The sequence below is a fragment of the Porites lutea genome, chromosome 1, assembly GCF_958299795.1.
Source record: "Porites lutea chromosome 1, jaPorLute2.1, whole genome shotgun sequence".
NCBI classification, from domain to species: Eukaryota; Metazoa; Cnidaria; class Anthozoa; order Scleractinia; family Poritidae; genus Porites; species Porites lutea.
Window position 1 is genome coordinate 44,598,173 of NC_133201.1, and position 13,369 is coordinate 44,611,541.

The window sequence follows — 13,369 nt, forward strand, 5'->3', positions numbered from 1 at the left end:
GCGTCGGCTCCCTTTGTGAGCGCGCAAATAGTCATGGGACCCGCGATTTTGCGGGCGACACGTATCTACAGGCGCCGTTCCGTAATGCATCTCTGTAAGTTCTTTTAAAAGTTCCAGTTTTTTACGCCATAAGTCGAAAACTATTTTTTGCTGTCAATCTTATGACGCCATTTTCGCGCCAAAAACCGTTAAAATAAAAAATCCAAAAACATACGATTGTTGGGAATGCAAAGTTCTATTATCGTGCAAAGTCTCAGCTCAAACGGTTAAAAATTAAAAAACTAGTTTGAAAGAGACCACTTTTTGATGACAGCTGACCCGGGGTGTTTTTGTAACGAAAGTTGCGGAAAAAGTTGCTCCAAAACACAAAAACCTTTTTTGGTCTGATGCTAAAATATGCAAATTGTACAACAAAAGTAAGATTTCTCTAGATTTCTGTGCAATTTTGCGGCGTAACTAGCGTTGTTAAATAAGTTTGACCTCAATTAAAACCAAAAAATGTAATGAGCCAATAAAATTGTTCAATGACCTTCTTCAGACGAGACACTCAAGTCAGTCGAGTGAGAAAGAATCTTCGTCCACCATTTTGAATTTTCTCTAAAAACCGCCGACCTAGCAACTCGGCTACTTTTATCTTGAACCCATGATCTGCCCCAGGGAGGAGGATTCTGCTCCTTTTTTTACAGGATAACATACGGTGAAATATGAAGGAAAGGCCCCTTAAGCACTAAAAGTTGCTCCGGTATCTCAGAATTAGAAAATAACTAGAGAAATTGCTCAGAAATGCAAAACAATGCCATGCGTGCTCGGTTGCGAGTGTTGTGGAGACCAGAGAAGCGTGTTGTTAAAATCAGTTTCAAAATACATATGGTTTGGTAAGGGGTATGTTCGTTTTTTGTTAAAATCCTGTAACATCGTGATTGTAAAGCATTAAAATACATAATTTAACATCTGGCTACGAGGATGGGATGGTAAAGGATACCTTCGTGAAAGTTTTAAACGCGATTGGCATTTGTTAAGCGACGTAGTTTGGTGCGATGCCCGGGGGGGATCGTATGAGACGGGACGTTCGGCGAGTGGTGCCACTAGCAGTGGAGTTTTGACGTCGGTGGCTGTAGAGGTCGGTGGTTTACAGCCAAGTAAAAGGGGATCCGCACTCCATTTCACGGCGTTGGAGAAAATGGAAAAGAGCTTTAGAGTTATGCGTGCTGGGAAATGGGATCACAAGTGACTCGCAGAAACGTGGCCTTTTGCTTTACAAGGCCGGTCTCGAGGTGCAAGACGTTTCGATTTTACTCTCGTACCTGATGGTGGAGACAAGGATTACCCCACCACGCTAAAGGTACTAGATGATTACTTTATCCCTAAAGCTAAGGTACCTTTCGCGAGACACTTGTTTCGCCAAATTACTCAAAGTAGTGAGGAGACGGTTGATCAATTCGTCTGTCGGCTGAGACAACGCGCAGCCTCATGTGACTTTGGGGAATGGGAGGACGAGTACATCAGAGACCAGTTAATTGATAAATGTTATTCTGCGAAGTTGCGTCGAAAGTTCTTTGAAAAAGATGGCAGTGTTACTCTGAATGATCTCTTAATAACTGCTAGAGCTCAGGAAGCAGTTGATTTAACGGGGTGGGTCTCTTGAAGGGCTACGAGTTGAAACTTAACGTCGATACTTCCTCAAAACCGTTTGCACAACCCGTCCGTAAGATCCCATTTGGTGTGAGGAAGAAAGTAGAGAAAGACTTTTTTATTTTTATTTTTATTTTTTTTGTGGAGAAAAACTTAGATGAGTTGCTGGCTTGTGGGATCATAGAAGAAGTACCAGAGGGACCAACCAGTTGGGTCTTCCCACTTGTTGTAGTAAACAAACCTGATGGTGATGTTACAATTTATGTTGACATGAGGCGCGCCAACCAAGCAATCATTGGAGAACGTCAGCCCATCCCCAGAGTTAGTGAAGGAAGTTATCCAAGACTTGAATAGCAGCACAGTGTTTAGCCGTGTAGACCTGAAGAGGGGGTTTCATCAAATACTTCTGTAAGATGTGAGTAGGCATGCGACATTTGTGACTCACCGCGGTCTTTACAGATGTACCCGTCTCATGTTTGGGGTAACCTCAGCACCCGAAAAATGGTGCACTATTATAGCAGATATTTTGAAGTAGTTATCCTGATGTCAACTACAAGCACAAAGGTCATCGACAGCCTCAAGCCAATATTCGTCCGGTTTGGAGTTCTCCACACATTAAAAACGGGCAACGGTCCACAGTTCGTTTCAGAGGAGTTCAAAGCCTTCCTTGTAGAAAGTGGGATAGAAAACCGAACAACTCCCCCTCTGTGGCACCAGGGGAATGGGGAGGTAGAACGTCAAAACAGCACTTTTTTGAAAGTGATCCAGGTAGCCCAAATTGAAGGAAAAGATTAGCGACAAGAGCTTCACAAATTTTTAACTGCGCACAGGTCCACTCCTCAAATGACAACTAGTTTGGCACCATTCTTCTTAATGCTCGAGAGAGAAATGCGGTCGAAGTTGCCAGAGTTGGGACATGAGGCACCCATCACCAATGAAGAAATCCGGGACTGGGCAAGAAAGCTGACACAGAAAAATTACGTGGACACAGAGAAACATGCAGTTGAGACTCCAGTGGAAGTTGGAGATCAAGTGTTATTGAGAAACACCAAAACAAACAGTCTCCAAACTACTACCCCAGTCCGTGTGAAGTCATAGACAGAAATAGAGGAAAAGTCACATTAAGGAAGAAAGATGATGTGGAAGTAAAACGGAATGTGTCATTTGTTGAGAAGTACCAGGAGAATGCTACTTCAAAATCAGAATCAGTGGTTCCACTTCAGCCAATTGCTAGCCCATCAGAATCCGTGACACCACTTCAGCCACTTACTAGCCAGCCAATCGCTATCCAGCCAATTCCTAGCCCAATTTCAATTTGACAGGCAGTTAACCCAAGTTCGCCTATGCTTAAAGCAAGCCCGAGACCAACTCGAACTGTTAGACTTCCTAAACGATTTGATGATTATGAACTGTCAAAGGCATGGCCGGACTTTGTAACTGGCGGAGGGTCTTACAGCTGTACCCTGTTTACCATGTTATGGAACTGAACTTAACTTCTTTATCCAGTATTTAAGTCTTCGGTCTCGTTTCATTTTGGACATTTCATTATGCTCTAAAAAAGACAGAGGAGGGATGTAGTGTATCAAACCGGATGTTTAGGTTGTTTAAGTTAACCGGAAGTATATGTATTAGACATCCCACAATGCCATGCGTGCTCGGTTGCTAGTGTTGTGGAGACCGGAGAAGCGTGTTGGATGTATGTTCGGTTTTTGTTGAAATCCTGTAACATCGTGATTGTGAAGCATTAAAATACAGAACTTAACAGTAAGCTCCACAGTACCGCGGAAAAAAATTGGTTACAGCAAAGAAATCAATGACCAAGAGGACCAAAAGGGAATTCACTTCACACTATCGAATCGCAGCCCGTTTCGGGCATGCTCGCTAAAGTTCTCGAATAATTGACAGATTTCTTAACTGGGCCGAAAAATAGCAAGATTAAAAGCCGTCTAGCTGGCAAACTGTAAGAAGGGGTGTACCACAAGGAGGTGTACACTGACCGATGTTTTTCAGTATCTTCTTAAATGACCTTCTCTATGTCATCAATTAAAGAAGCGAAGCTTCATGCATATAAATACGACGAGATTCTGATCATATCGCGCCCTTGACCAGCGTATATGCAGCGCGAAGTGCGGAAGGCAAATACCTAGTATACAGAAAACGGAATGATTGTCAACCCTTGCAAGCACCATGCCATGGTTCTGGAGTCTATTGATCACCAGTTCCCTTTTACCACTTAAGACTCGCTTGATCTCCTGGGAATGACTATCGATAGTCAAATGAATTGCGATAAACAACTCTCGCTTATTTGTAAAAAAGTCAACAATCAACCGAATGTTATGATAAGTTTACGCAAGCTTGTAAACACCTCCACCATGTTAAAATTGTATAAGGTCTTTGTTGTGCCACATTTTCAGTATTGCTCTGTAGAATGGCATTTCTGTAGCTCTAGGAATAGCGGAAAACTTGAGTCATTGAATAAGCTTGCACTGCATGTGGTTTTTAACGAAAGGGAATCAACATACAGTCAGCTTTTAGATAGAGCAGCAGCTACATCACTTTACAGTCTGAGAGTACAAAATATGTTAATCAAGATTCATAAATGTATCCATATCAATTTCTACGCTGCGTATCGTAAGGACTTATTAACGTTGCGCTCAAGAGTCTACTCTCTTCGAGAAACTGCTTCCACTTCTTATGGTCTTCACACTTTTAAGTAGTTTGCCTGTAAAACTTGAAACTCTCTACCTGAGGACAGTAGAACGGAGTCCACTCTGGCTGGTTTTAAAAGTCTAATACGAACCATTTCCTTTCATAGCACTTAGCATTAATAGATATATAATTAGTAGTCTACGTAGTAATATTATTTCATTATTTGTGTTTTTTTTTCTTTTTGCGAAGATAAGTTAGCTTTTGAGCTACTCTGTACGTAAATTCGAAATAGAATAAAGTCATGTACGATGTATGTGTGTATGTATACAGTATGTGTCCTTCTTCCGCACACTCCGCCACAGATGGGAAAATGGGAGAAGTTCAAAACTCTTTGGAAGTATTTTGCAGAGAACATTTCGGGCTTTGTACGATGGATTTAATGCTTTAAACATCGCAGAAGTTATATCGAGTCGTGATGGGTCACATTAAGGGAGTGTTCGTACGCTTATCTACGAGCGTATGGCATGAATTCGGAAGGACTGCAAGGTAATGTTTCGAGAATGGAGCACTGTGTGATGGAAATTGCAACGTGTCGGGAAGTATGTCAACGTACATGTCAGAAGCCGTTAATAACTGAGATACGAATCTTATGCCGTGCTGAACAGGATTCGATGGGATAAATTGTAAGCAAATTATCGTTGAATTTGCAAATAATTCAATATCTCCATACATTTTCTTACACGATTTCTCCGCCATTCCGACTTAAGTGCACATGCGCAGCCTCCATCTTGTCCTATATTTCTGGCATTAGAGAGATTATTATAAGATTCACGTTTACCGCAAACAGAAAACGTCAGACTCAAGTTGAGAATTTCTCAGAATAGAAAATAAGCAGATAAAAACAATCCCGAACGACTCCTATGGTTAAAACTCGCATAAGACTATTTATTTTTGTGTAGAAACAATAAATAGTAAACGGAAAATAAGAGGAAAACTTGGTCACGTGGTACAAATTCACGTCTGCCGTTTGGCGTAAAGGTGAATCTTAATCTCTCTAATATTTTTCTTTTACCTCTGTTAAAGCCTTATTCTTTTTATTGCTTCTAAATAACCTTAGTTTCTTTAATTTTCTCCGAAATGCTTAGACCTGAATAGCTATATGTGAATAGTTTTTTTGTTTTGACACTAGAACTGTCGGCTAGATTGCATAATACGCGGCAGTGCATCCGCAGCGACTGGAAGACGCTGGAAAACCAGTCGGCAAATTTACAAAAAAATTCTGGCCTTGAAGGAATTCTCTCAAAGCACCTTTTGTTCAGAAGAAGGCTTTTAAAATTGAGAACTGCTCTTTCATTGTTTGCTGTAAACACTCTTTGTCATCTTCCTTCTGCGAATTTTAGCATGTCACTGGGCTCAACCGTCACGCGCACGTAAGAATTGGGCCAATCGTGGGGCGTGTAAGAAACTCGTAAGAAACCCGCCTATCAGAGAGGCTCACATATATCCTTGTGACTCTGCTGTATATCAGAACGAGCTTGTGCACTAATTCACAGACGGAATATAACAATAGTTTAGACGAGTGCGTGGGCCGGCTTCAACGCAGGCTACCATGGAAGCAGCCGTCGTCTTACTTTTGTAAAAGAAAGATTTACTAGCCGCTTAAAAATGTCTTTAATGGACTTAAATTTTGTCACTGCCTCTGTTTTTGGTACTTCGTAGAGACCTAAAAATTCCTCGTGAGCTTTGAATTTCTTATCATATCATCTAATCTCATCTAATTTTCGCCCAAACTGATGAGTGGGGGCACGAGCCCACCTAGCCCCACTTCTCATTTACTACAAATTCCTCACTTTAAAAAGATCTAAGTGGGGGTGTGTTCGAGCAACTCGCTTCTTCTCAATCTTGTTCTCTACTCAATTCTTACAAGGGGGTCTCAATGACCAAAGTTTTGTCTTTTACGGCTATCGGTTATTTTTTTACAGTTACGGTTAACAAAAAGAGTGAAAAATTAATATTTTGTTTCAAAGGGTTAAATATTAATAAACCTGCATTTGTTGTATAAAGAAAAATAAAGGTCTTAGGATCATCTGGAGATCAAATAAGTTCTTCTTTTGATAAATTTTCATATTGATTGACCATACTTTTAAAGTACAGTCAAACCTCCAAGTGCGACCACCTCCTGTAAGCGACCTCGACCACCTTTGGTCCAAAAGTTTAATGATTTTCCATTGTTTTTAACCTCTTGTAAGCGACCACTTGACGCATTCTCTGATCTCTATATGTTCGCTGTGTGCACTATGTTACTTAGAACGTACGAACGAACTACACAAGGCGCAATTTAGAAACTGCATGCAATAAATTATCTTCCATTATCTTCCGCAAAGTATTTTGTGTGTTTCGAATTCTCTTTTCATGACAGCAGTTATTACACTGCCTTCAGTTTGAGCCCTCATTCAAGTGTCTTTTGTTGCAAACTTGAAGAGGGAAAAATTATAGACTCCAAAAACTACACTACCCCTTGGAACAAGACTATGGTTTAAAAAAGATTAGCTAAGTTCAGAAAATAAACGTTCAAGTTTGCATATTTTGACAAGGACCACATCTGCATGGCTAAATATGCTTCAAAGGGAATTTATAAAATCATGAAAATGGTGACATTTCACTGCCAAAAACTAAGCAAGAAAAGAGTCAGTGTTCTGTCCCAACACGGCATTCATAGCCCTACTATATCTTCGTGCACGTGCCCGCGTGCATTGAGTCTTCAGGAATATACAGTCGACTCCCGATAACTCGAACCTTCAAGGGAAATCGAAAAAAGTTCGAGTTTTCGGGAGCTCAAAGAAAATAGCCGGGAGTAAGGAAAAAAACAGTTTTTGCTGCATAGTGAACATTTTAATCACATTTAATGATCTTTAATTGTAGAAATGTCAAGTGAAAATTAAAAGATACTTTTAGATTATAGCGGAGCTCCTCGCGCGCGCGAAGCGCTCCCGCAGCGGAGCACCATGGGTAAGAAAATTTGGTAAACTATCCATCCGAGAAAATTTGGTTATGACGTAGCGTACGCCCACCCGTACACACACTTCATGTAAGCCGATGTCAAATGTCACAATAGATCTTGCACAACTTGACTAGCCTCTTAGTTATGTAAGCCATCCGTATGAGTGCGATTAGATTGACAGCTGTCAAAATCAGACATCCGCTGACAATTATCACATGACCATCTCGCGGGCTCAGATGAAAGACCAGTCGTTTTGCCCCTACATATAAGCTGATATAATATGTCACACTTACCAATTCAACATAAAAACAAAACTACGCCGGGCAAGGCTGTCAGTTGGCTGACAGTCGTTTAAAGTTATATTGGCAAGTCAAATTAAGGTCAATTGACAACTGTCAAAAGGGGACATGTGCAGACCACTATCAGAAAACTAATAACGTGGGCTCAGGTTCGCTGAGGTACACGATCTGGCATTTTCCACTACAAGCCGGACGGATATATCTTACTCACACACGTAGTCTGTTAATTCGAACATTCGCCATTCTAATGAAGGTTAATTGACAGCTGTCAAACTAGAGTATACGGTGACCATCATCACCTGAGTGTATCGCAGGCTCATTTTTCTATCCATATATTGAGGTCACGTAGTTTTTGCGCCGATATTTTATTTGATCACGGGCTCAATTCGAAGCCCCATAGCTTAGACAATCTATCCATCTTAGAAAATTTGGCAATCACGTGACCGTACACCGACCACCCGACCTAGCGACCTTCCGTCCGTCCGCACCACAGGCATACCAATGTTTAATCTTACACTTTCTAGCTAGTTTGGGAGCCTGCAACCTGATATTGTACATCCATGTTTTGATTAATTGACAGCTGTCAAAATAATGTTTCTGCTGACCAGTATCGCCTGACCCTATCGCGGGCTCAGGTATCGACCACTGAGTTCGAGTGTTTTTTTTAGGGTATCCGCTGACAAGTTGAAACTTTTCAATTATCGCAGGCTCAAGTTCAATTTTTTAAAATGCATATGAAATAAGTCGTATTCATGAGCCGGACTTTTAAAATGTTGAGTTCCAACTGACCTCGGACGCGAAAATTCAACCGGCTTTTGCATTTACATGCAGGGAAGGCAATCACTTTTGACTTTTCTCACTGTCACGCGTTGATCACGCTCTACGTCCAATTTTTATGTTCTGATTGGTCAAAATTTGACAGGTGAGTTCATGCCGAAAATTTATGCAGCGGCTGGAAACTTGCTTACTGATAGCTGGAGCTGACAGAGTTTTGTGTCATCTTGTGATGTTTTAAACTGTCTTTTTCTACTTGGTGTACAAAATGAAATACAGCTGCTATCAAGATTGTTCTGTAATTCATGGCTGGTTTGTTTATTGCGCTTTTTGTTGACAAATGCACCACTTGTCAAAGTCATTGGAAATCCGATTTCGCATGGCATCGTTTTCTCACTTGCCCTTGCTTGAGGCGTAAGAGGGTTGAAAAGTCTCAAGCGATTCCGGAACACTTGATGACCTTCCGAAGCAGCATCTCGACTGGTAAGCCTGAGCAATTATTGTCTTTGATGTTTTTGTTTTTTCGGTTTCCTGAAGTCGAGCGTATGGTTTATGCGGCTTAAGTTTATATACGAGCAATGATCTAACCTACAATATTATCAGGTTTAAAATAACTTTAGACATTTTTCTGACCGCAAATTCAAAGAAAAGGTTCCGAAGATTATTTAGTTATGATTTTGGCTGTAAACAGAAAGCTCTGAGCGATTTTCTTACCTCGAGTTCATCTTGAAAAAGAGCCAACACCAGGAAGCCGGCTTAAAACATAAATAAGCTTATGCTTACCTGACTCATGATTTTCAGAGACACTTTACTCTCAATACTTCTCTTCGTGAATGAAAATTATTGTCTCTGTACTTGTTTCACCAAATTATACTTATTTTTTTGATTGCTAGTAGTCCCTCTCGCAATTTTTATCGCTGCACGGGTTGTTTCCAGTCGAACATAAACATCTCATGCAGGAATACTCAAAACGCCGCGCATAAATATCACTCGCTCTTAAAGATTGCACATAACAAAACCATGCACAATTTAATAAGTAAAGGGAAATAAAACCTAAAAATAACAATTTATCTATCATGTTGAAGCGTAAAAGGTAACTCTATTAATCGCACTGCAAATTTGGTGCCTGTAAAAAGTGAGAACCCGTCCGGCTGGCCGAAAAGTGATTTTGGGAATTTTTTTATCGTTTTCATTAAAAGCCCATAATTATTACCCTGCATATCACATAGGACCAGATTTTTCTAACTGAAAAGTCCCGGCTTTATAGAATTCTCTTCATGAAAACGTTTTACAATTCAATTACAAAGGAAGCGCGTGCTTTGATCGTCGTGGATAGAGCGGTTTTCACTTGACTGTCGTAAAACCAAAACCAAAGTAAATACACTAGCCAACCAAAGGGCGTAGTAAAACCAAAACCAAAACCAAAACCAATCCCTTTCGACAGTCAAGTGAAAACCGCTCTATTGAATGAGTGCAAATTCTCTTACAAATTGTGATAAACTGCTGTATTATAGGGTTAAACAGGACAAAAACGAACAAATTCTGTTCGAAGTCTGTATGATAAAAAGGGCCTCATAGTACTGTTTACCTGAGACGTGATGAGAAAAAGTATGTTTTAAAGGCTGGTTTACACGCCACCAGATTCGTCGCCAAGATTTACTTAAACTTATCGAACACAAAAAATCCGGCCTGATTTTTTATTTTGGCCTCTCTTTTAGACAGAGGAATGCAACGTGTAAATTGGCTGCCACCAAGGACTATCGTGGCGCGTGTGTTTCTTAAAATTATATTTCGGGGTTGTCCAATTATCGATAGTCTCTCAAACGGAGCAATGTTGGAGAGACTGGTAAATGCCACATTATGATGCAACAGCTAATGCAAATACAATACACGAATAGGTAGGTCTATTTGTTTTCCAGGCCTAATCTACTGCGATCGAACATGATTGCTATTTTTGGGTGTACAAATAAGACTATTTACTAACTCGATGTAAAAGCTGTTTCACTCTTGGACTGTCAAATTATTTTTCTCGAAAATCACTAAGCCTTTACCTCAAAAGTCAAATGAATGTGCCCTGATCTGTGGATTACAAGTTTATTCTTTGATTTAAATAATGAATTTATTAACGGGAGCTTCGCTTTTAGCCCTGGCTAAATCTATATTAAATCAGAACGTAACGTAACAAAACGTTTAAAGAGAGAATGTGTTTTACTCTTTTCAGAAGTAAAGCTGTTTAGCTCTTTTTCACGTTAGATTTGTGACAAACAACATCAGCCTCCACTAGTAAACTATATGCCTACAACACGTCAATGGAAAATTCAAAATTCAATGTTTCGGACGCCAGTACACTGTTTTTTCCCGACTTTCAAGGGCTCAAAACATGGTTCGAGTTATCGAGGGTAAAATTATATAGAAATGATCTGTGGGGAAACAAAAACTACTTCGAGTTAGCGGGAGGTTCGAGTTACCGAGGGTAAAATTACAGTAAATGTATGACGGAAATCCAGGGGAAATCGATTATCGTTCGAGTTAGCGGGAGTCAACTGTATTATTTTCAAGTGCTTTACTTTCGCATATCATTACGAGCGTTGTGAATATAGGCAGGCTCTTGATATAGGATGGCAAAAGGCGTGGTAATCGCAGAAAATTTCACACGTTTTGCGAATAAGAAATAGCCTAAGTACTGCCTAAATACATAGAAAAAACTGAAACAATATCGGCACAACGGATGATAACTTCTATTTGAAGAAGTCTGCTAGACTTCACTGAACATTCGTTTATAGGTGTATCCTGAATTTTCCGAGAAAGAAACGAAGACAGGAACTTTAATTGACATCGATTGAGGTAAGCAAGTTGGTAAGTCTAAAATACCTTGAATGAACAATAAAGCCATTATTTGATTCGGCTTTCAGGCGCATGGTAGGAGAAATTATTTTATAAGGAGATCTCGGCCCTTGTCGACCTGCCTAATTTTTCATATCATTCGAAAGCAATAATTGCGAATTAATCAGACTTAATTTCAAACACAAATTACTGCAATTCCCAAAATTCACCGAATAACTAGAATTATCAAGCACGTTATTAGAGCGGATTTTGACCATCAGTGTCAAAATGTATTTTTGATCATGGCATTAGTTAAGGCCTGGCGACGATTATGTGTATAAGCCTCGGAGAGTGGCTACTGATGGTGACAATTTGTGATAGTTTTGTTCATTTCAGTACAAAAAAGGTACAAATCCTGATAAATAAACAATGTTTACTGCAAAAACTGTGTGCTGTTCCAAAAAGGTATATAGCACAGACCACAAAACATTGGTGTACTAAAAGTCCCCCTCTTATAAACAGATCCGGTATCGAGGTCTACCCTGTACTAAATGTCTCGTTATATAACAATTATTCAGCGAAGTGGAGGTGGCTAGAAACAATTATTTGATGAGGTTTTTGTGATATCCTGAATAATCAAGGTCGAGGTAAGTGTTATCAGCCGAGCCGAAGGCCGAGGCTGAAACACTTACCGAAACCTTGATTATTTAGGATATCACAAAAACCGAATCTAATAATTGTTTAATTATACATTATTTTGAAGAAAAGAATGACAAACACATCGTCGCAAGGAACCTGAATTGATATTGTTGGCAGAAATCATGCATTGCGCATGCAACCTACAGACCTAACCTACAGTTATCTGCTAGCAGATAACTAACTAATCTGTAGGTTGCTTTGATTTCCAAAATTAGCTGAAGGCTCTTATCCAATGAGAAGACAGTTAATAGAGATCTTTCACATAACTCCAACACCATATGCTAATGAGTCACAATAGTAGAAAGATCCACAAAATATGTAAATGATCTTTTCGACGCACAGGTAAGCTTTTTGTTTTCTTTGTCTGTTGATCCCTACGCGGCCTCCTGGCATTTATGGGGCAGTGCAGCGCGATTTTTTTTACCAGCGAGTCAAAGATTGTAGAAGAAGTTAAAATAAAACCTGGGCGGGGCTTTAAAAGATGCTTTAAGCAGACGGAAAATGCACTTCTTTTTTTGCAAGCGCTACATTTTCCCAATTTTCCCCCTGACATTTTTTTGAAAACTCAACGGCATCTATTCGTGGTCATTATTTTTAAAACTGAAGAATCGAAAGAATTCAATTTTTGGAAAGATTTTCATTTTGCTTTATCTGCAAATTACTTGTTACAGAGACATGCAACTCACGTGTGTTTCCATATATCAATATGGGTCATCATACATCATCAAAACACTGACCGGCTGGAACTCTTATGAAGAACGAAAGCATCAGGGCATACTATCGTTCTACCCCGAGAGAATCATCGATAAAAAGGGTTACTGACACGAATTGTTTTCCAAAACCTCCAAAAAGCTAAACAGCTGACTGCCACGACAAGTAAAAGCAAGACAGCGATGTCACAGACTATTGTGGATAACAGGATGCGATACGCAATATAATTCACCAGGAAGAGCGAAAATCCGCGAAATTTAGCCAGGCAGCATGTCTTGACGAAGATAGTTCAGGCACCGATGCCGATGCTGATCTCCCAGGGGAAGCCAACTCCGCACCGCCTGAGCCAAAACAGGACAAACCTAAGAAAAAGTGCTCCAGGAAGCGACAGTGGACATCGGAGGAGGCCAACATGGAGATGTGTGGCAAGGCTGTGAAAATGATGAGTAAAATAGAACGCATCCTAGATAAATTTGATAGCGACAGTAGCGACGAGGAATAAACATTGAACTGCCAGTTTCCTATTGTTCATTGTTTTAAGTTGATAATATTTGTAAGCGAAAACGCTGAAAATAAAATGGTTTTTGCCACCCAATTCGTCTTTTATTTGATGGTTCTATTCGTGCGTGCCGCAAATAAAGGAATTGTTACCCAGTGGCAAACACCCCGCGTATTTTACATATTTAGTACACTTTCCCACTATAGTGGCTCTAGTTGGAGTTATGTGAAAGATCTCTGATGAGTACAAAGTATAATAATCAGGCTTATTATCCACTGATTT